This window comes from Tachysurus vachellii, chromosome 7, assembly GCF_030014155.1.
Source record: "Tachysurus vachellii isolate PV-2020 chromosome 7, HZAU_Pvac_v1, whole genome shotgun sequence".
NCBI classification, from domain to species: Eukaryota; Metazoa; Chordata; class Actinopteri; order Siluriformes; family Bagridae; genus Tachysurus; species Tachysurus vachellii.
The window spans coordinates 8,697,409-8,719,840 of record NC_083466.1 but is presented as its reverse complement, the minus strand read 5'-3'; the positions used below and the strand labels follow the sequence as shown (position 1 = coordinate 8,719,840).

At 37.2% G+C, this 22,432-nt stretch overlaps 2 long non-coding RNA genes across 3 annotated transcripts; both read left to right on the top strand.

Moving 5' to 3' along the window:
* The first annotated feature begins 5,528 nt into the window (after positions 1-5,528).
* Positions 5,529-13,696, top strand: LOC132847924 (uncharacterized). The gene is made up of 3 exons (XR_009648679.1): positions 5,529-5,858; positions 6,376-6,474; positions 12,611-13,696. It is a non-coding gene; the product is annotated as an uncharacterized LOC132847924 (long non-coding RNA).
* Positions 13,697-15,702: 2,006 nt separating this feature from the next.
* Positions 15,703-16,928, top strand: LOC132847923 (uncharacterized). 2 transcript variants are annotated; one of them, XR_009648677.1, is made up of 2 exons: positions 15,703-15,964; positions 16,268-16,928. It is a non-coding gene; the product is annotated as an uncharacterized LOC132847923 (long non-coding RNA). The 2 variants fall into 2 exon arrangements; XR_009648678.1 differs by having other exon boundaries at positions 15,703-15,980.
* Positions 16,929-22,432: the final 5,504 nt, after the last annotated feature.

Genomic DNA, 22,432 nt, shown 5'->3' with positions numbered 1-22,432 from the left:
AAATCAAACTAAGAGTTTGAACTTTTCAAACTAAAAGTTTAGTACAAATAAGAATGACAAAATTTGGCTACAAATACTCACATCAGCCAGGTGTAAATGAACATTTATCCTTTGTGTCCTTAAAGCAAGCAACAGCAAGCACGCTACCCCCTGCTGAGACCCTGACGAGATTTATTAAGATATTGATTAGATTTACCAGGCTCATTATGCGGAACTAATTAACCCATTTGCAGTCTGATAAGAGTGCAGGTGGTACTTAATTTCTCTCTCAAATATTAGAGACAAATGCTTGCTTTGGGATTTTTTAACACACTATCTTAATTGAGCGTTAGGATTAGAAGGTGCAAACAGAATAATAGGCGGAACCGTAGAACTCACTAAACTGAGCATGGACACCACAGCAGGGAATTTATCACTGCTAGACAGTGTTAGCCATTTTGGTTAGCAAACAGCAAAGGACTGAGGAGACCGTTCTCCCTGGTTAAAACAGAACCTCACTATGCCGAGGGTTAAAACGCAACAAAATATCATGCCATAAAATGCACTGGAAATATTGGTTAGAAGTGACTATTTGGTTAATGCTTTGGCAATAGATCAGAAGATTGTGAGGTAAAATCCCAGCATCTCCAAGCTGCCACGGTTAAGCCTTGAGCAAGAACCATAACTCTTAACAGCTCAGTTGTATCTTGTCTCAATTGTAAGCCGCTTTGGTTAAAAGTTCCAACCGAATAGGCAAATGCAAATGACTTGTTGGCATAATAACTATCATCAACAGTGTTATACCAAATTGAAGCTAAGAGCTAGTATTTTCTTAAAGAAATAACACACAGTTGATATTTGTGAATGTGTTGCCAGTCTCTACAAATGTCTTTAAGCTGACAGTTAAGCCATAGACTCAAATGACTATATTACTATTTTACTAAACATAAAAGTAAATGTGCAAAGCGTGATTTTGTGCACAGAAACTTTCATTTCATATCTAAAACTGTTGGATGTTGGTATTTGTTTTAAGGTGACTATTCTATTTTAACTGAAAACATCATTTAATCTCTGTAAGTTTGCAATATTTACCATTAGCTTGAATTTGTATCGATGCCATGCCAATTATGTCAGCTAGTGGAATTCAAGCTTAGTCTAAGCCAGTGTTAGTTAAGAAAACTAGGAAATTTAGTTAAATATAGCCAGTAACAAATTAGACAGATTTTATGTTTTCTAGGACATGAATCTTTGCTTTCTCCAGCATGAAGGACCATTTTGTTTCCTTATGCTGGTGTAATGGAAATAGCCAGGGAAGCTATTGCTCAAGTTCGACACTGTAGATGCCTTAAGAATAACAATAAGGTTTAAATACAAAGTTAAGGAGTTAAAAGTAAGTGCTATTTTTGTGGAAATGCATTAGTGCATATATTCGGTTCCACTAACTCTCAAGTAAATTATAAATATGTCAAACAATTCACAATTACTCAACTATTTCCTTTCCCTGATTGTACCAGAATTGAAATATTGTTTTATAACGAGTCAAGCATGATGAGTCAAGGTGTTGGTGCACAGGAAGTAAGGCATAAACTTGTTTCAGGATCTTGAACCATTTCACTGTCTCAATGTACCTCATGCAAATGTTTTAACTATGCTTTATGCTAATCTTTGTGTACCAGGAAATACATCCAGTTTTCAGTCAGATACTAAAGCTGTGCTTCTCTGAGACAAACAGGTAGAGCAGGTTGTGGAAGTGGCTAGCAATATGAAGACTTTTTCAGTTGCTAATAATCTCGAGAGAGTCCTGTTGTGCTCTGTGTGCTCAACTTCACACCTGATTTCATCTTATTTGTGTGTGTAGTTTGTGTGAATTACACACTAATGAAATAAATTCCGGTTATTATCCCCAAACCGCTCATCTCAGGTTCAAAAAATGTTGAAACATTTAAATACCCTTCAATATATTGCTAGATAGCTGATACAAACATTTGTCCTAGAATGTAGAAAACACTGAGAGGGAATAAATGTTTTGTTAAATCCTGTGCTGGAATAATTTATGGTCGCATCAATGTTTGTTGGCGTTTTATTTTCCAGGCACCTCAAATCGTTCATGTCATTCATTTCACAGGGATGCTAATGACAAACACTTTGTAGTGGGTATCAGGTGTAATCTGAGTTTTCCTCCCCCACTTCTGATTCCACTTTCTCCCCTGAAACCAGACTTTCTTTGTTGTAGTGAGCCGAACGTGACGATTCCAAGCTTTTCAAGCCATCTGTATTGTTCTGTTAGAAATGATCCCAACCTGATCGTACTCAAAACAGCTGGGAATATTACAGAACAAATGTGAATTAAATGGAATATTTCATAGAAATTCTTATGCATTTTCACCTAAGGAGACTGGGAATCTGTCTCTTCGCATGTTTTAGTTACTATCTTTCTTTCATTCCTGGTATCTGACAGTCATGTTCTGTGCTTGTCCAAGGGGAACAGGATAAAGCCTCAGTGCTAAGAGGGAACTCCCTGGAAATACTAGAGTTATCCACAGAGCTGTGAGGTGGTGTTCCCGCATACCTACACACGCACTCAGGAAGCTGACGGTGCAGGATTTGTGTCTGTTCCTTGCACTTTCTAATGAAAAAAAAAATGTGCGAGCACGTGAGAAAAAAAGTGAGTCGCACTTATACTATGCACTTTACTGTCTATTGTATGAATTTTATAAAAGGTCATATAATCTCAAATGGAAAATTTATGCTTATTATAAGATGTTTTCCAGTCGATGGCAAATGATGTCAAGCACATGCAAGGCAACATTTCTAGCTTTAGCAGAACACAGTGAATTTTTTAAATGTTGAGCAATGTGAGCTAATTTAGAAGACATTACAAAGATGTCTTGTCCACCAGTGTGTCATCAGCTATCTTGAAAATGTTTCTCATCCACTGTCATTGCCTGTTAGCCCCACCCTTCTTCTCTTGCATAAGCAAAGCTGTGACAGTTGAGTGCACGAAGTGTCCAACATGCCACACTTTTAAATTAGTGCATCATCCGGGTACTCATTGTGTACACACTACTCACGCTATTTATACTACACAATGGCATAGATTAGCTACCTCTTCTTTCTGATTAGCTAACACTTAAACCAGATCTTATTTTCCATGTTTGTTTTATGTATTTATTAATAAAAAGTGCTCTAATTTCTCCCAACAGAGGTTTTAGGTTGATGGCGTCCTACGTCTATGACCAAGTAAACCAGTGTTTATGTATTCAGTCATAGAAACGTCAAAGTACTTTTGTATGTCGCTCTAGATAAGGGCATCTGTCAAATGCCATAAATGAAAAATAATGAAAAGTGCATAAGTATAAAATTCAGAATGCACCGCATATGTGCGAAGTCTGCTACTACGGCAAAGCTATGACTTAACCCATAAACATCCAGCTTATTATTTTCAAGCATAACATTTCTCAACATCAACAAAGCTGTAATTCTGGAAGTGAGGAATGTCCAGTAAGTCAGTGTGACAAACTGAATGAATTGACAGAGAATGGTTTGACTTGTTATGATATGCAACACGTACTTTATTTCTGTTAAGATTTAGACACTTCCTTTTAATGTTCCATCAAAAAGCTGCTCTTTTAATTTATTTTTAAACACAGCTGAAGCTCTTTTTCATGGGTAGTCGTATTTCATGTAATTGTTGCCTAATAGTTTACTTTGTGGTTGCTGCTCTTTGAAGCTCTTAGAGTGATAAGTCCATAATTTAGCCTGTGTTGAAATTTTTCACAGTGTACCCTCAGGCTGCACAGAAACGAAAGCGCGGCCTGCATTACCTGCTTCCCTTGTGTTTGCATATAACCTAATATTCATACAGTATACAGTATTCCCATACAATTTACTATATGTGTGTACCACTATACTGTACATATAGACACTACCACAAGAACATATTATATATTTAAGAACACTCTTGCTGACCAGATAGCATCTAATAATGATTTGATAAAAGCAAATATTGACTCTGTGTAAAGAGTCTCTCACACTTGTGGATTAGACTTTAGTGTAAATCCAAGCAAAAGATAGGGAGAGAGATTAAATAAACACTTTAAATCTGGAGATCAACATAATGTTATTATGGATAATGAATGAGGGCTAGTTAGGTTATAGAGGTGTGAGGTAAGTCAGAGACACACACAGAGTAAGTTACACACACACACACATCATTTCAACCTTATCAGTACAAACAGCTGAAGTGTGCAACTCTCCAAATGGATTAATTTCCCGAAACCTAAAGCAAAAATTTTTTTTAATAATTTTAAACTTTATATATTTTATTTTAACACTGTTGGACACTAAAATGTGTGTCAAAGCACATATATATATACCTGTATATTATATATATATAAATGGTTTATTGATATGAATATGGGTGTAAATATATTTGAGACTTCAGGTCCTTTTTATATTCAGACATGTTGCCTAGAAGACTATTAACATACAATGAAGCACATCCAGCAATGTGACTGTAACAGTAGTTATCCAAACTTCTCTGATATTGTTATTAGTGTTTTCTCAGGTATCATGACTTTTGCTTTGACCTCAGCTTATTGCTTTGTGCCTAACTAGCTAGTGCATTAGCTAATGGGTTTAAATGATGCTCCATACAAATATCTTGCACTTGCTTGTTGTTAGCTGGTGATAACCTACAGTAATTGATTCCCTTGTTTGACTTTTGGATAAGGATACCTGTAAAAAATATAAAAAGAATCGCAGACAACTTGTAAAACCAAGATTTTTAAACTAATGATGTTAACAATGTTTAAGCTAGTGAGTCCTCTAAAGTTTTCTTCACAACAAAGGACAACTTCAACAAAAGACACAATCAGTGAAGTAAAGTTGTTCCGGAAGATGATGAAACTTATTTACTTGGGGTTCTAATTCAAAAAGACCTGTTTACAGTCTACAGTAGTACATTTATATCATCAGGCAAGAAATTCATGAAAATGTCAACTGCTCCTGTTCCTGTTTTATTTTAAATTATCCTTTAAATAGGATTTTCTTGGACACCTTCAAAACAGATTTATTTCATGAACAAAATCTAGATTATTATTATAATGTGAACTATAATATTTAGACTGTCTATTGGAGACATAGCCTTTTTAGACTCCTGAACTTCAATAAGTTGAAACAGTTTAATGATTTCAGTCAAATAGCTGCAAAACTATAAGCACTTAATAGTAGTCATACTTAAAATTGTTAAGGATGTTTGGTGGTTTCTAGCACTGTAAGAAAACCTTTTAAAGACTGCAGACTCCATTAACTATTCTTCATGAATCCCTGGGGTTCCTGGACTACACTTTGAGGACCGTTGCCTAAACTTATATGTTTATCTTGCATTTGTTTCTGAAGCTTAGTTTTGCTCTCAGGTGGATGCTTTACTCATGTTCTGCCTCCTCTTTAAGTTACTCTGGAGACACAGTTATTATATAAACATATATTATATAATGAAGGTATTTATGGTCCTTTCGCTCTACCTAACACCAGTGTGGTTACTGGCCAGTACCTCCATAGTGACCCGCCTGCTTGTAACGTTTATGAGGCGACTTCTGAGAAAAGGAGAAGAGCGCGTTATCTCTTGCTCCCCTCTTGTGTTTCCGTTAGAGCCAAGCTGCTATCTGTGTCCACCTCGGGACAGTCTGGCCTGCAGAGAAGCGATTACTGCTGATTAACCTCACACAGGACAGCAGCTGAGACCGTTCACGTACTGTAGACTAATCGAGCAGCCATAGATGAGCTTCTGTATGATGCAGCACAATTTGGGTCAGGTTTCTGTGGAAGTATATCTAAAACTTCAGCTTCACTTGTAAAAGCCTTTGATCAAAGCTGAGGTCATTTTTTTACTGTCATTGTTACTTTTGCAAGCTAAAAACTTGCAGAGGTAACTGGAGTCCCTTAGCATTATTCACATCTTTGTATTGATGGACAATGAACTTGAACAATGAAAAGGTTTTAAAGATTTTTAACGGGAATAGAAAGGACAGTGTATTGTAACGTAATCAAGTCCTGCTTTAATGTTGAAAGCAGAAAGAATACAGAGCCTTTTAGATGGTAGATTAAGATTCCCAATATCAAATAACACTACAGTTGATAGGTTGTCAATGTTCTTGCCAGAAATGCAAGTGTTTAATATAAACTAGGCCATAAGATGTGCTTCACTTGACCATTATTTTTAACGGTGCTTCATACTTCTTGTGGTTTCATTGAAAAACCTTCAGATTTGGCTAAATGCTTATAATTGCATGTAATATATACCGCATTATATTTTATAGTCAGTTGGTCAATATTAAGATGTAATCAACAAATTTTGATTGTGTTTTATTCCACAAAAATGTTCCTTATTCACAGAAGCCTGATGAATGATGATTGACCTTCACTAACTTGCCAGAAGCAGTGCCACCTTGTATACACACATTTGACATTTTCTCAAGTACAGTCAACATAAAGGTGAGCTTTGTATGAATCCAGTTATTGACTGTTGCTATTCACAGTTTGTTAGCCCACACTAAGCCCAAACGGTATTCAGAAACTGACACTGATGAAAGACAAGAGGACAAATGATTCATGAACAAGATAAATAGTATCTCGCTATACCCATACAAAGTGGACTAACAAGGTTTCTAATAAAGTGACCAGTAAGACTTAAACTGTTTTAAACCCAGTGCTGATGCAGCTGATACACTATCAGCACCATACACCCTACCATGTAAGTGTCACAGCTGTCAGAAGAAAGATCCACCGCCCCCTGGTCAGTGGTGCTTCTACAGCGAGCTGGAGTCAGTAACTGTACACCTTCATAGCAGAATAAAAACACATTATTACACAAAGAAGCAGTAACCAGTTGTATTCTTCAGCATGTATTGTTTATAGACTTTTTTTATTTCATTTTTATTTGCTTCTAGCTCGTCAGTAATGCTCATATTGACAACGTCAGGCAACATTTACTCATGTGAGAACTGAATTTACTTTTCTCTTCTGTCCCAGTATTGTTGACTTATCCTCCTCTCTTCAATGCGACTCTGATCTCTATATATACATTTACATTTAGAAGACACCCTACTCCAGAGTGACTTACAGATGTGCTTATGAAGTCTCTAACAATACTTTTTATTTAGACATAAAAAATACTGTCATTGAGCCTAATAACAGTATGCTACCTATCAGTTAAATGGGATCTGGTGTATTTTATTTAATGTATATTTTAGTTTAAAGCATTCAAGCAAATTTATCAATGGGGAAAAAATATAAAGAACTATGAAGAAATATTTTCTGCTGTGACCTTACAGTATGCTGTATAATGTAGTTAATGATATAACTATCTGAGTCTGGACTACAGTGTGGATCATTAGGATGAAAACGCCTGGCTCTTGTCCAATAAAATGTTTTAATATCCTGGAAATAGGAAATGCTAATGTAAATCAAGGTATATGAGAAATCACTCTTCTTCTTCTTCTTCTTCTTCTTCTTCTTCTTCTTCTTCTTCTTCTTCTTTCGGCTTTTCCCTTTAGGGGTCGCCACAGCGAATCATCTCTCTCCACCTATCCCTATCATCTGCATCCTCAACATTTGCACCCACTAGCTTCATATCCTCATTAATTACATCCATATACCTCCTCTTTGGCCTTCCTCTTTGCCTCCTGCCTGGCAGCTCCATGTCCAACATTCTCCTACCAATATACTCACGCTCCCTCCTCTGAACATGTCCAAACCATCTTAATCTATGAAAAATCACTAAATCTGTCTAATGTTAAAAAAAAAAACCATATATTGAATTAAGTTGTAATTCATTTGTTAACATTAACTATTTATTTACCTAAGTTGACCTGTTTTCTATTGCTAATGCCATGTTAGACTAAAACAATGTTTCCAGTAACTAACATAAACTGGCCTTGCACCATGTCAAATTCTAGGTAATATATTAGAGTTACGTATATTATCTAGCTAGGTATTGGTTATTTAGTAGGATGTTCTACTTCTGATTAATTCATTAGAAGCCTGCATATGGTTTGTCAGGCATATAAGTAGTGGACCTACAGAGATGTTGATGAAGATGAAGGATGTAGATGAAGGATGTTTCCAGAAGTTGAAGTCACTTTCAAATGAAAACTGCTTTCTCACAATAAGTAATAACAGTTACTTGTCAACTGACATTGGCTTAATTTTATTGGTTGAAAACATCTACATTTCAAACGAGCATTTTATTTTAACTATCATTTTAAATACATTTTTGGCCTGATGCTTCCACTTCCTTCAAAACTGATCTATATGATACGTTTACCTAATAAATGTTTATAGAAGGCACACCTAGCAAAAATTATTTAAATATTTGAATGTGTAAATATAATAAAATCACTGTTTATTACAGAGTTGTGTATAGACTGATAACACTAACACCAATAACACATAGCTTACATGCTGTCAGAGCTTATGACGATGAAACCTACTGATTATTAATTGTAATGTGTAAACTTAAGTGTAAGCTGAGTATATGCATTTTTGTGCCGAATTATACACTATAGGTTTGACCTGAGTATTGATACAGCAATTCTACAGTTAAATATTAACTCTATTCTGATATGTGTTGCACATGCTTTGTATTCATATCCATCTTTGATCATTTTACCATGATAGATTTTACAGATTAATTTTTCCTATTTCTGAAGTTTATAGGATGCAGGAAACACTGCCATGTCTCAAGTGTGGCACTAAAGAGATGTGACAGGCCTGAGACCCCTTAAACAAACACAGCATTAGCGACAACATGCCAGTTCCCATCATAGACCACACAGTGTGCTCAGGCACACACACACACTCACACAAACACATGCATGCTGCACACTGCCACCATCTTCCACCTTCCAGTGGCGCCTCTGATAAAGATCGGCCATAGCCACATGAAGAGAAAAAGAAACAACCAATTATACTATTACTGAAAGAGAGTTGTGGTGGGGAAGGGGGAGTAGAGGAAGCAGTATGTTTTCTTTTCTCCTGTTTTTCTTGTGTGGCACATGTTGGCTTCTGCTAAACATAGACCACATAAAATTAGAAAGCGAATGACTAAGAGCTGTTGAGCTCAATCTGTGGTTTGTGGTATTGGTGTGATGTATAACAATCAGGCATATGAATAACATATATACTGAGACAACATACTGCTGTGTTGAAGTAATTAAATACAGGATAGTACAGATTAATGTAGATTGTTTGCCAATAACCGCATGTCCTAAAGCTTTATTCCTTTTATACCTAATTTGCCATTCATTGTAATTGTTTTTATTACCTCAAAAATGACAAAATATGTTAGCTCCTATTATTTCTTTTTATTACCGTGTTCTTATAAAGTTATAGCTGTATAAGCACTTGTTCCTTCGCAAGCCTCTTTTGTTTCCTTTTCCCGAAAGGAAAATAAAGAAAAGAAAACTGAGCTTGTCATTTTGCTTTACTAAAGTCTTGAAGACTTTCTTTTCTGTCAGAAAGTTACAGTTGTTTCTCTGCCTATATAAAAGCACATTTTGTATTAAACAACATTTTAGATTTTTTTATTGTTATTTTTAAATTACATTGGTATTCGCTTCTAATGTTGTAAGTCATTGCCACATTGAGAGAGATGAGCAATGTTACTCATGTGAGAACTTTATTTTTTCCTCTGAATTCTTAACTCATCCTCCACACTTCAATGCAACTCTGATCTTATCACCAATTTCCATGTGCCCAGACAAACCTTATCAATCCAGCAGCCATCATATGACGTGAATGATAAACTGCTGCCACCTTTCTTGGCCTGAGACACTGACTTTTACAGAGAAAAGAAATGTTAAGCAGCATTTAAAAAGTCTTTATGTATTATTGACTACAAGACCAGTGGTGCCTTTGTTACTGATGATCTCAGGCACCTCCAAACTTGCTTTGACCAAGGCATCATGCAGCAAACTCCAACTTGTGCAGCTTCCAATGTAGACCTTGCCATTTAACTAACAAAAACAGATGTGCATTCAGATGCATTTAAGGAAGCTGGCCATGATGGTATCCCCGGGATGTGCTTAGTACATGTGCCGTACATACAGTATGGTATAGGTTGTTCCACACAACTTCAACCTGTCACAGACCCAGACTTTTGTCTCCACATGCCTGAAGACAACAATCAACATACTGATTGACTTCTGGAATCATAAACCTGTCATTTGGTCTGAGATTAAGAGCATGAATGAAAGCATTTCTCCAGCTTCAAGTTCCTGGGTGTCTGCATCTCTTAGGCTCTTTAAAGGCTCCATAGCACTTCAATTCCGGTTAGAAAGGAGCAAAAGTGCCTTTACTTTCTAAATGGGTCCAGAAAAAAGCCCAGCAAAGAGTGGGGAAAATGGCCCAACACATCATTGGTGTCCAACTCCCAGCCATGGAGCATCTTAAGGAGATGTCTGTAGAGCCTCCAACACCATCAGGGACTCCTCAATTTCCAGTCACAAACTGTACAAGCATAATCCATCCAGGGGGAGATAGAAGAACATTCATTCCAGAGCCAACAGGCCCAGGATCAGCTTCTTTCACATAACAATTAAAATTTTCATTTTCATTTTAACAATGGACATTGTCTTAAATCAATTTTACAGTAGTATAGAAACATAGAATAAAGTTTAAAATTAAGCTACTATTTATATCTAACATCTATAATAATGAGCAAGCCTGAGGTGATGGTGGCAAGGAAAAATTCCTTGAGATGATATGAGGAAGAAACCTTGAGAGGAACCAGACTCAGAAGGGAACCCATCCTCATCTGAGTGACACTAGACAGAAAATAATATAAATAATGTCCTTTCTACGTACAATGTACATCTCTTATCCTTGGCATGAATGTTGGTTCCAACAGGGCTGGTTTGAGGATTTCATAAACTACCAATTTTGTGGAACATTCACATAGAACAGTCTTGCTCAGTTTAAAAGTATGGTCACAGTTTTCATCCAGAGGAATCACCTGCCCCCAAAATAAGTTTTATTACTTTAGACTACCCTGAGCTATACTTTCACAGTATGTTTACCTTAACTGAAACTACTATAATGCACCAGGACAAAAGATAATTTAAAAAAAGTGCAGACACAGTAACTGTAATGCAAGTCTTCTCTTTTCAGAGACACCGTTTTGTAAGCAGTGTCAGAGAGGTAAGCAGATCTGGGGTAGACTGAATTAGGGGGCAGCAGGGAATGGCTTTGGGGCATGAGTTAGGATAACCAGGTAAAGGCAATTCATCTCATGGTGCAAAACTCTCAAAGCAAGGCAAACACCACACTGGATCCAATCTGTACTGTCACCATATCTAACACACTGATTCTCCATATGTTCCCATAGCCTCAGGTCATTAGAGGTCTATAAGCTGCTCAACATACATTCACCATTCACATTGTTTTTGACAGCCAGGACAATGTCTTATTTAACACAGCCTTCTCTCTATCAAACAGGTTCATCACCATTCACCCATTGTGTACATTTTCCCACAGAGGCATCACTCCATTATGAGCTAAAACACACACACACACACACACACACACACACACACACACACACACACACACACACACACACACACACACACACACAGTAAGTGGTACTTTTATCTTTTTGTGGAGTTAATCTTTAGATAGTCTTTCAAGCCAGACCAAAATCTTGACTACAGTAGTTGGTTTGGTATGTTTTGTTAAGAACCACCAACCTTCAGAGAAGTATTTAAGTAACCAGTCATAAAATTTGTGTACAGAGAGCAGAGAAAACATTTAATATCCTGAAACTTGTGGCCAGAAATGTGGACAAAAGATATTAGACAACCTGAATCTCATGGATTTAGATGCTTAGATGGTTTTTGTTCATTTTCAGGCTACAAGGTGTTCATCTCAGTCAAAAGCACCTGATGTGATCTTGGGAGGTGGGAGGAAACTAGAGATCCCAGAGTAAACCCATTGAGAGTACATGCCAAACTCCACACAGGCAGTAACCTGAGCTCAGGATCAAACTGGGGACCCTGGAGCTGTAAAGCAGCAGTGCTAAATACTGTGCTGCACGTGAGCTAACAGACATTCTATATTTATTAATCCCTTATCACTTATCCCTACCCATTTAATCACTTATGATTTCAAATTATAGTACCATTAGAACCTGTACTGTAAAAATCTTATTCCCTCAATATTGGTTTGAGAACCTGAGACCCCCAGCACGTGTATAATATGTACATTATTTTCTGCAGTATAAAGTTTTTGAATCTCCAAAACCTTCGTGATCTACCAGTTTGGTACACTAGACCCGGTGCCTACAGGTACATACTGACAAACAGCCATAAACTTTGACCTCAGTACAATAAGTGACCAAAAAAGAAAAGGAAGTAATTTGTCTTGTTCTGGTATCACCTTCCTCTGATCAGGCATGCCTGCTTCCAAAGCTGCCATCTCACCTGACACTCTCTCAGATAAGGTTCTAAAAAAACACAGGCGGGTTGTTTTTCACTCCATTTTCGGACATATTGTGTTCACTGTAATTGAAACTTCTTCAGAATCTTTCTCTAACCCTGTCTTTCTCTTATTCTTTCTTCTTCCCATGTGCCAGTGTCATCACTTTTCAGGCACTGCTCTCCAGGGAACCCCTGAGATCAAACAAAGAGTCTTCCGTTGACATTTGCGAAGGAAATGCTACAATCATTGAAGCTCGGTTAGTGCTCGGACTTTGAAGGACGAGACTACATTCCAGAAGCCAATTTATTATCTTTGAGTCATTTGTGAATCATGCTAGTTATCTATTATCAGACTTTACAACCCTTTAAATAAGCATGCACAATTACAGCTGGCCATGACACCGTCAATTATGCTTGATGACATAAAGACCTAATAACTTCTAAACAAATCTTGTTGCCAGAGAAACTAAACAGGAAAAGGTCTTTATAGAGATGCCAATACTACAGTATAACACACAAGTTATATTTGAACTCCGCAAGAAATAATATTCCAAAACTGAAGCGCAAACAGTGTGCTTCCAAATTGTTATTTCCTATTTTGTGTTAATGTATGAGTGTGCTTTGAAACCAATCCACTTCACACCTTAATTGCACAATTTCAAGGCACAGGGTTCTGAAGAGGGCTGAGTACAAAAAGACAACAGAGTCCTATTGAAATATTCAAGCTCAAGTGCATCTCTATCTCCAAACTAACACATGCACTGGGCTATGTGCTCTCACAATTTAGCCTCTTGAATGAGGTGCAAAACCGTGGCATATTATTCACATAGCCATGAGAATTACTCCATTCATTACTTTTATATAACCCAAACGTATTTTATGTCAAAAATAGAGAAGTACAATTATCTGCAGTGGTCAGCACATGCTTTTAATAAAACCGAGATGCTTCACTGAGATGATGAAAAGAGGTTTTTTTTTCCACTTTCAGATTTCTATTATAATGGCTTCTGAAGCCATATGACTGACACACGCATGATGCTAATTGGGCTGCAATCGTGCAATAGTGCAATAGTGCAAGGACAATAACTAAGTGATTGGGGCAACTGATTGTGAGGTGATGGAAAACTGATCAGACAAAGCGTATGCTGTGTTAATACTTTAGAAACGAGGCACATGGTTCTCTTTCCGGGAAAGGGAGACAGGAGGTTTGGAATACTTATATATAGTTTGTATTAGTAAGTGTTTTTGTGTTTTTGAAGCTGCTATCATGGTCGAGCAGCTTTTTTTTAGGCTTTTGGAAACAGGAAAAGGCCTCTGCCCTACTGTGGAATCATGGAAAAGGTTAAAACATTAAAACACCTTTCCATATGGAGCAGTGCTCACCAATGCTCCATCAACCCTGCACCTGGCTTAGGTCAACACATACGCACACGTACCAACTTCACTGAACTTAATGATCTGAACATACGCATTAGACTATTATTAGAATTAATAATGTGCCATGAATTGCAGTAGAGACCTGCCCTTATTTGTTTAATCTCACTGTCTATTTGTCACTCTGTTGTCGTTGCTAGTCATGCAATTCAATGGGTATTTATTACTATATGTCACTATTCTTTTGTCTTGTACAGTACATAGTGTATTACCTAGTATTAAGATTATGCGATTTTCCTGATACTGATGTTACTACTTAATAAATGTTAATATTTTTTATTTGATTCTAAGATTTTAACATTAGATTTAAAATAAAAAGTGCAAAGACAGTCTATAGTAAGTAATGCTATATATACGCTCTATGGTCTAAATGTCTGAGACTATGAAAATACTTGTTTGGCATTCTTTATAAATGTAGCCCATGTTTCATTACAAATGAAATGATAATGATAATGTAAGCAAAAATTTTTTTTCAGAATTTCTTCGTATTTTGTACAAAGAGTTAATTTTTAAATGTAAAAATTGGCCTAAAAATTGTGCAAAATTCTAAATACTGCACAATACAAAGTCAGTCTGTATACTGTATGACAATACCTAATATTGACCTGTGACTAAGATATAATTCTATAAAAACCTGTTTATATTCATCTGTACTCCTTTCTGTTCAGTATAATGTTGTAGTTTTGTACACTTCTCAGAGTAACTATCTACTTTTACCATGTGTGTTCTTCTCTTATCTGTTCATACTAGATCTTAGTGTAGTGTGTGACAGGCCACTAGCATTTTGTTTTTCGAGTGTGTATGGTCTGAGTCTTAAATAAGGATTATCGGATATTAAACCACAAGGAAGTTATAGGGTAACTCAATGATCTGCACAAAGGTCCCTTGCTGTTGTCATTGTACATCGGGTATTATTAGAAAGCATGGCACCATTGATAATGACAAATTATATGTATATCAGGCAAATGAACTAAAATCTTAGAGTTAACCATTTGTATTAGGGACCTCTCAAATGGCTCGTCTCAGATAACATCTCAGATAATAATCAGGTAACTTCATTTTCTCAGTCCAGATAAAACAAGCCTCGGGTGTCATGATTAATTAACTACATGAGCAGGCTATCGGCTGAAATGAATTTGTCACTCTGTCATGCAATGAAGTTCTTGGATAGTTATTGAGCAATTGAAATGTTAACGCATCTATCTTACATTGCTATTATTACTATCTCCCATTCTGCAAGGTTTTCACACGCACTAGAAAGTTTGAAAATAGTCCTTTTCTAAACTAAGCTCCATTTAATTTGGCTGCTTGTTGAGTGTGTATAGAGTACAAAATGTTACTTCATATTCAACTCTAAACAATTCAGTCCCATATTATCTAAGCCAAATATTTTCTATTTTAGTTAATGTCAGGCTTTGATCACGATTTTGGACCATTAAACCACATAGCAAATATGACATAGAGTCTAATCACTTCACTTTGTAATTAGAAACAAAGGTACCAACCAACACCAACAAACCAACCAACACCAACAGGTGAATAAACAGAAGATGTGAATTTAATGTGGATTTCACATTATAAGCTTAACTTTCATTAATATAGTGTCACTAATATAGGCACATATGGTAATATGTATTATGGAATGGATGCTAGATGGAAAAGAGTCAATCTGTAGATTTTAAATAGTGATTAGTATAAAGATAGTTTTCCTGTTCATTATTACAATTTGTATGTCTTGCTTATTAGACATTTAATATAATATCTCATACAAATTGTAATAATGCAGCATGCATGGGACCAAGAAAAGTGTGGAACTGCTGCAATACAAAATGTTATTCACACATAAATAACAAACGCATTACCAAAACAACCTACTAAAAGTAATTGCATGTTATATTTGGATCACCTATTGAGAGAAGCAACGTGTCTGTGCAGGTATTTAATGTGCCATCATATGCTCGGCCTCCCACGGAGTAACAGGAACCCTGCCCTATCTTACACTTTATGGAGAGAGGAATGTCCATCTTCTCTCACTCAGCCTGTTTTCCTTTCACATCATTTAAGCATTAAAAGAGGTGTGTATGGTGCAATGTAAGTATGCTCAGGAATGATTCATCAGTTTGATCGTTCTGACTGACTTATGAGGTTTATCTTATTTATATACTGGATTTATATTTATTTAATAAAGAAAGAAGTCTAAGTATGAATGTATATTATTTCTCAAATGCCTAAAATGATAAAATAATCACTTTAAGTGGACTTTTACAGGATGCATAGCAGTACACAGTACACACTGTCAATATCTACCATAACATAATCCACCATAACTAAAGCACAGGTGTGGAAATGTTCTTTAGCTTTGACCTGGGTTCTCCTAGGAATGCTCATTAGAGGATGCGGAGCCAGGATTGTGGGCCAGGATAAATTAGAGGCTTGTCTTGAATTATTGTGGCCTGCACTCACCTGTCTCATGAACGTGTAGGTGAGGACCATGAGTCAAATTTACTCCCCTGTGGAGTGGCCACAGGCCTCAAGGTGGTGCTGGGAATGAAACTGCATGCTGGGTCCATGAAGAGGCCTCCACCCCTCCCAGCAGGACCTCTGTCACTCGGCACTGACCCCCTGTAGCCCTCAGACCTGCCGAGACACAGCACAGAGCACATGCAAGGTGAGAGAGGGGGACTTGTCTTTTTGATTGTCCCTAACGTGGAACAATAAGCGGCTATTGACAGGTGCCTCATAGACAGAATCTATTGGCTAACATTTATCCTGCATTTGATGTGCCTAATGTATTGATTTCTTATTAATGTGTCCATAATTATTCCTAAATTTACTATTTGTTTTCTCTTGATTCCTTATTCATTTTTATATCCACTGTTCATTATCCATTGTTGAGCGTTACTGGATTGCCTGTTGTGTAGTGTTATTTTTTTTAAGCGTACAGGTTCAAATCTTTGGCATAATCTGTGATCTGTTATTGCAATGTGAAAATAAACCTACTGCTAATGCTGCATTAAATCATTTAGTGTTCAAAAACAATCTGATGTTGTCTGCTAACAAGTGTAGAACTAAAAAAAAAAAGTGTTTATGTAAAATTACAGCCGGGTAACATTATAGAAACTAGCTCATACCTCTGTGCTTATTAGAAACGCATAGCTAATCTACTAAATCGTGCCACTTTGCTCGTTATGGTGATCTCTCAAAAATATACAGTACTGTGTACTCATAGCTGTTCTGCTTGTGAAAGGATTGCAGTGCAGAACTTGTTAATTATAGCAAAATTCCAGGGAAAGGGGTGGTGAGATGTTATAGGGCAGTGTTTCCATGACCGAGACGTAAATGAAACAGTTTTGCCCAGTTGACAAAAATAATGGCAAATGTTCCAAAAGATCAAACATTTGGCCAGGAACCAAAACCCACAATTATTCTCAGAGGGAACGGCAATGGCGTGATGATGAGTGCACAATGTAAGCCAGCTTTAAAAGAATATTTACAGCTATTGCTAACACATTAGCAAATTTGTAGATAATTGTCTGATAATTGAATCGTGATTCACTCAGGAATGCAAGCATGGTGAAACACAAATCAGTAACAGGAAGATGTGAAGTCAGCAGACAGTATGGGTGTGTATCCATGAGTGAGACTAATCACTAAGTCAAAGAAGAGCCCACCTAAGCCTGAGGAAGAGCTGAGAGTAGACGTTAGAACTCAGCTGGATGCTTGTACCTGGACTATTAGTCACCTAACAATGGAGATTATAGGTGAAGGAAGGGGGTATATCAGGAGACCAAAGGATGCTCATGCCATAATATAGTAATTCCATCTTTAATGTTTAAACCAGTCAAAAGTAAGTGGTTTTTAGGGTATGTTGATAGATGCTGAGAGTATTGCTAGTGTAACGGTTGTCAGAAAAAACTGTAGTTTGGAACATCTAGAAAAAAAAATTGCTAATTGTTCATCAAGGGATTGAACAAGATCGCATGCTACAGCGCATGCACATACATCACAGATTAATATGTTGTGCTCAGAATTTTTGACCTTGATTGATCTTTGCTCATGATACAGTATGAGTTTATGCACCTGTGAAAAATAATGAAATGAAAAAACTTTTGGAATAACAGCTCATATCTGTTAAATGCACTACCTAAATTTAAATTTGGTAAACTATTTGGGACCTGTATGCTGTACAGTAAGGAAGTAAGGAAAAAACAAACAAAATGATTGGCAGTAGCACAATTGCCCAACCCTGGACTGGAAATTTTCCCTTCAGCAGAGTCTAACACACCTAGCTGTCATGTAAACATTGTCCTGATGAGCACGATCAAGTGCATTCAGGTAGGATATGCAGTTTTTAAGGGACCCGAGGAATGTGGATGGGTTTATTTAAAATATAACGTTTTGAAATATGGATGCAGAGCAATATCTATATTAACAAACAAATTCAAGAATTTTCTCAGTAATTTTCTCATGTCGAAAGTGAGTAAATATTTTCAGGAAATTGTCACATATTGCAGTTTGTTACTGGTGCATTTTTGAGAACAGTACATACTCTAGCACTTGCCTATATGTGTGTATGATGCCTGTTTAAGTTTATGTGGTTTAAATGCTGTTGGAAATTGTCAGCTCATTTAACCACTTAACGTGCTAATTATATTTCCCTTCTTTCTCAATGCATGTACATTAAAATAATCTGTCAGATGAATTAATATAAACCGAATTGTAAATTTGTAAACATGCAGACATCTGCAAACATTTCTGAATGACACATTGTACTTGGGTGTGGTGATGTGGTGTGATACAGTTCAGCTTGTTCTGAGCTTAGTCACAAATGAGAGCTGTCAAGACAGGCACATTAAGGTTTTTGGTTAAAAAAAAAAAAAAAAAAGCTGCCACACTGCTCTGACCATGTGAATAAAGTAGTCTGCTTTAAAATAAATAATATGTGAAATGTAAAACTTAGCCCATATCTGCAATACCTTTTGCCATTTCTGGAAATGTTGAGCTGCATTTTTTAAATGTCCCTGTTACCAAAATAATATACTAGAATATGAATATTGCCCTAGCACATGCATAATGTAATATGCTTGACATAAATGTGTCAATGAGGTAGCGAAAACAGGTCCATTATATCATGGGGTGTTATGTGGAGTTGGACAGTAGGGGGGCGTTAACTGGTATCATGTGTCCTTTAAGAGAGGACCCTAGTGGACTTCCCCAGGATCCCAGCAGGAAGGGGTGAGGTTGCCCACCGTGGAATGTTGTTTCTGTTTTGAGTGACCATTACTACCTGCCGACAGTCTTTCTTCCAGGCCTCTATTGCCTGGGGATTCGATTGGATTGGAGCTGTAAAACTGTGTTTCACAGGGCAGTTCCTCAGGGTAATTGTTGGGAGGCAGAGCCCTCATTCAGCCTCAGCAGGGGGCTACAATCGCAGGTCTGCCCTAGCCTTTGGGCTGCTCTACTTGGAGTTAAAGAGACCCCAGCAGGAGACCTTATTCCTGTTACACAGCCCTGGTGCCACAGCTGTCCCAAGACAAATCTGTTGGTTTAGATAGAGAGTCTTTTTCAACATTTTCAAAGCTGTCATGGAATGTGATTTATTTGACAGGAGATCAGACACTGCTTTGTTTAATTGTGCATGAAACCGAAGCCAAGGCTTACCACAAGAATGAATAATTATTACAAAAGGAAAATTGTACATGAAATAGTCACGGTGAGCCTGTGCCTATCTCAGGCGTCATCGGGCATCAAGGCAGGATACACCCTGGACGGAGTGCCAACCCATCGCAGGGCACACACACACACACTCTCATTCACTCACGCAATCACACACTACGGACAATTTTCCAGAGATGCCGATCAACCGACCATGCATGTCTTTGGACCGGGGGAGGAAACCGGAGTACCCGGAGGAAACCCCCGAGGCACGGGGAGAACATGCAATCTCCACACACACAAGGTGGAGGCGGGAATCGAACCCCCAACCCTGGAGGCGTGAGGCGAACATGCTAACCACTAAGCCACGGTGCCCCCTGTACATGAAATATCTAACATTTAAATAAAGGTTTGAATAAAGTGAAAACCTCTAAGCAATCTGTGTCTTTTTATTTTTAAGAGTTTAATAAGATTAGCCATTTAAACTGATTTTTTCCTAAGAAAGGCCGATTCATTTTTGGAAGCACTGACATCACATAGATACAAATCTCAGCTTTGTGTCAGATGGCAGTGCAGAGAATTGGATGGTCTATACTCTGACTGCTCAAATGCCATGCTTTAAGTGAAATACACTACAGATGAATAGAATTTTGAGCCTCAATTACTCTCAAAGATTAATACAAACAGACAAAGACCTGGTGCACATTGCTTTAAAGGTTTGAACTTCACTTCTACCTTGAATTTCCAGAAATCTAACAGGACATAGCCAGTGCTGACTGTAATGCTATGCTGAAAGCCCGAGTGCTGAGCATCGGAGAAGTTCAAGGCTAGAAGATATTTTTAACCAGGGCCTATGTTTAGCTCTGTTTACAATTATCGTACAAGCATATGTGAATATGTCTGTCAAGAACAGTTATCTAATAGGATTCGTTAGATATATATACAGCTGTCAAATTCTGCCTGTTCAACATGTTGAAAGAAAACACAAGGAGGAGACTTGAATGCATACAGCTGAATTGAGTCACTATAGTATATGACCTTAAAGCTGATACTGTATTTAAATTCTTCCGCACTACTTTTTACTCTTGGCTCTATTTTCACAGGCACCAGCTGTTTGGTTATAGGCAAGCATTTAAGCTGGGTGGTGTAAGGGTATGCAATAGATTGCTCACGTCATCACCTGGCCAGGGTCAAGTCTGTGGAGTGGCTTCAGTTCCAAATGGCCAGCACAGTGTGCCCAGGGCACTTCCTTCACCGCTCATTACAGCTAGCACAGACAGGTTTCCTCCTCTCATGAGAAACATTAAGGAAACTGTAACAACTCACAAGCCATAATGTCTCTCTGTGGAGTTTAGCATGGGTTACACTTCCTCTCCATCACCACCCACTCCAGTACACGAATTACAGGAAATGCTCTAAAACCAACAATGACTTTTTGTTTTTTTTGGGGTTGTGTTGAGTTGTATGTTCTAGGGTTTCCCTTTATCCAACAGATAAGTCTAGGTTAAACCATAAACCAATCATTTTATTTCTGCTCGATATACATGTAACAGGAAGGATTTATTAAATCTAATTTGATCAAGTGTTTTTAATTTTTTTATATAAGTTCCTCAATTAGTAGCAGCAGAGCCATAAAGAAAACTCCTCCTCCTGCCAAAACATCTTAATTATATGTGCTTTTGTGATGAATAAGCTTTTCTGCAGAGCTTCATTTTAGGGTCACTTAATGCCTTGTGATGATAGCCAAGGTTTCTGAGAGGAGGAGAAGGAAGATGAGGATGACAAAGGGACAATAGCCCTAAAGGCCCAGGAGAAGGTGATAAGCATCCATTCTGGCCTGGACAGTACAGCTGCAGGGCAAAACCATAGAAGAATGCTTGAAATGTACCATCAGATAAACATGTCTCTCCAGTCCCACCACATCTTTTTATCAACTCCAGGAAGTTGTAATTATTTCAATGATATATCCAGGAAAAATTCTAGTGTGGACCTAGATTTAGCTGGATGCATAAGTGTTCATTCAAAACTGTAGGGGCACATGTTTTACCTGAACAAGCAGCCTCATGGTCTAACCTGAAGAAATGGAGGTGAGGTAGAAGCACACAATTGTTTAGAATGTCTTTGTATGCTGTAAAATTACAATTTCCCTTTATTAGAACTGAGGGGCAACACAAATGTGTTCTAACATGACGATGCCCCTGTGCACAAAGCGAGCTCCATGAAGAGCTCCATGAGCTGTAATAACCTGTGCAGAGTCCTAACCTCATCCCCAACCTTAACTCAGATGCCGACTGCACACCTTGTCTGACATCAGTGCCTTTATCTGTTGCTTACCAATATATTGTACATACAACTGCACATATTAGCACTTTATTCCAAATATTGTCATACTGTTGTTGCTATCTATCTTGTATATCACTTAAATAGTTTATACAGACTTTGTAATATTCTACCGCTATAATAAACGATTATGATTTATGTAAAGTCTTTTTTTATGTAATAGACATTTATTAAACTTAAAGACTTTTATTTTTGTATCTATAATTTTTGTATAGTTTTGTGTGTGACCATCAAGTCAGTTAGGAATGGGATGTTCAAAAAAGTCAGGTGTCCACAAACCTTTGACCAAATTGTGTAGCTAGTTAGATTTGCAGAGCTAGGTGAAATTTTTTATTTCACAATTGAATATAATTCTGTAAATACATATATCTATGCAGTTTTACATATCATATCACTATTTCATTTGTAATTAATAGTATTACATAGTATACATAAAATGAATAATATCAATGTCTATATGATAAACCTGTTAGCTCTGTTAACTTAATAAGTAGCAGGATTGATGGCAACCTGTTAAAATTTCCTCACTCCTTACTCACACATGGTGA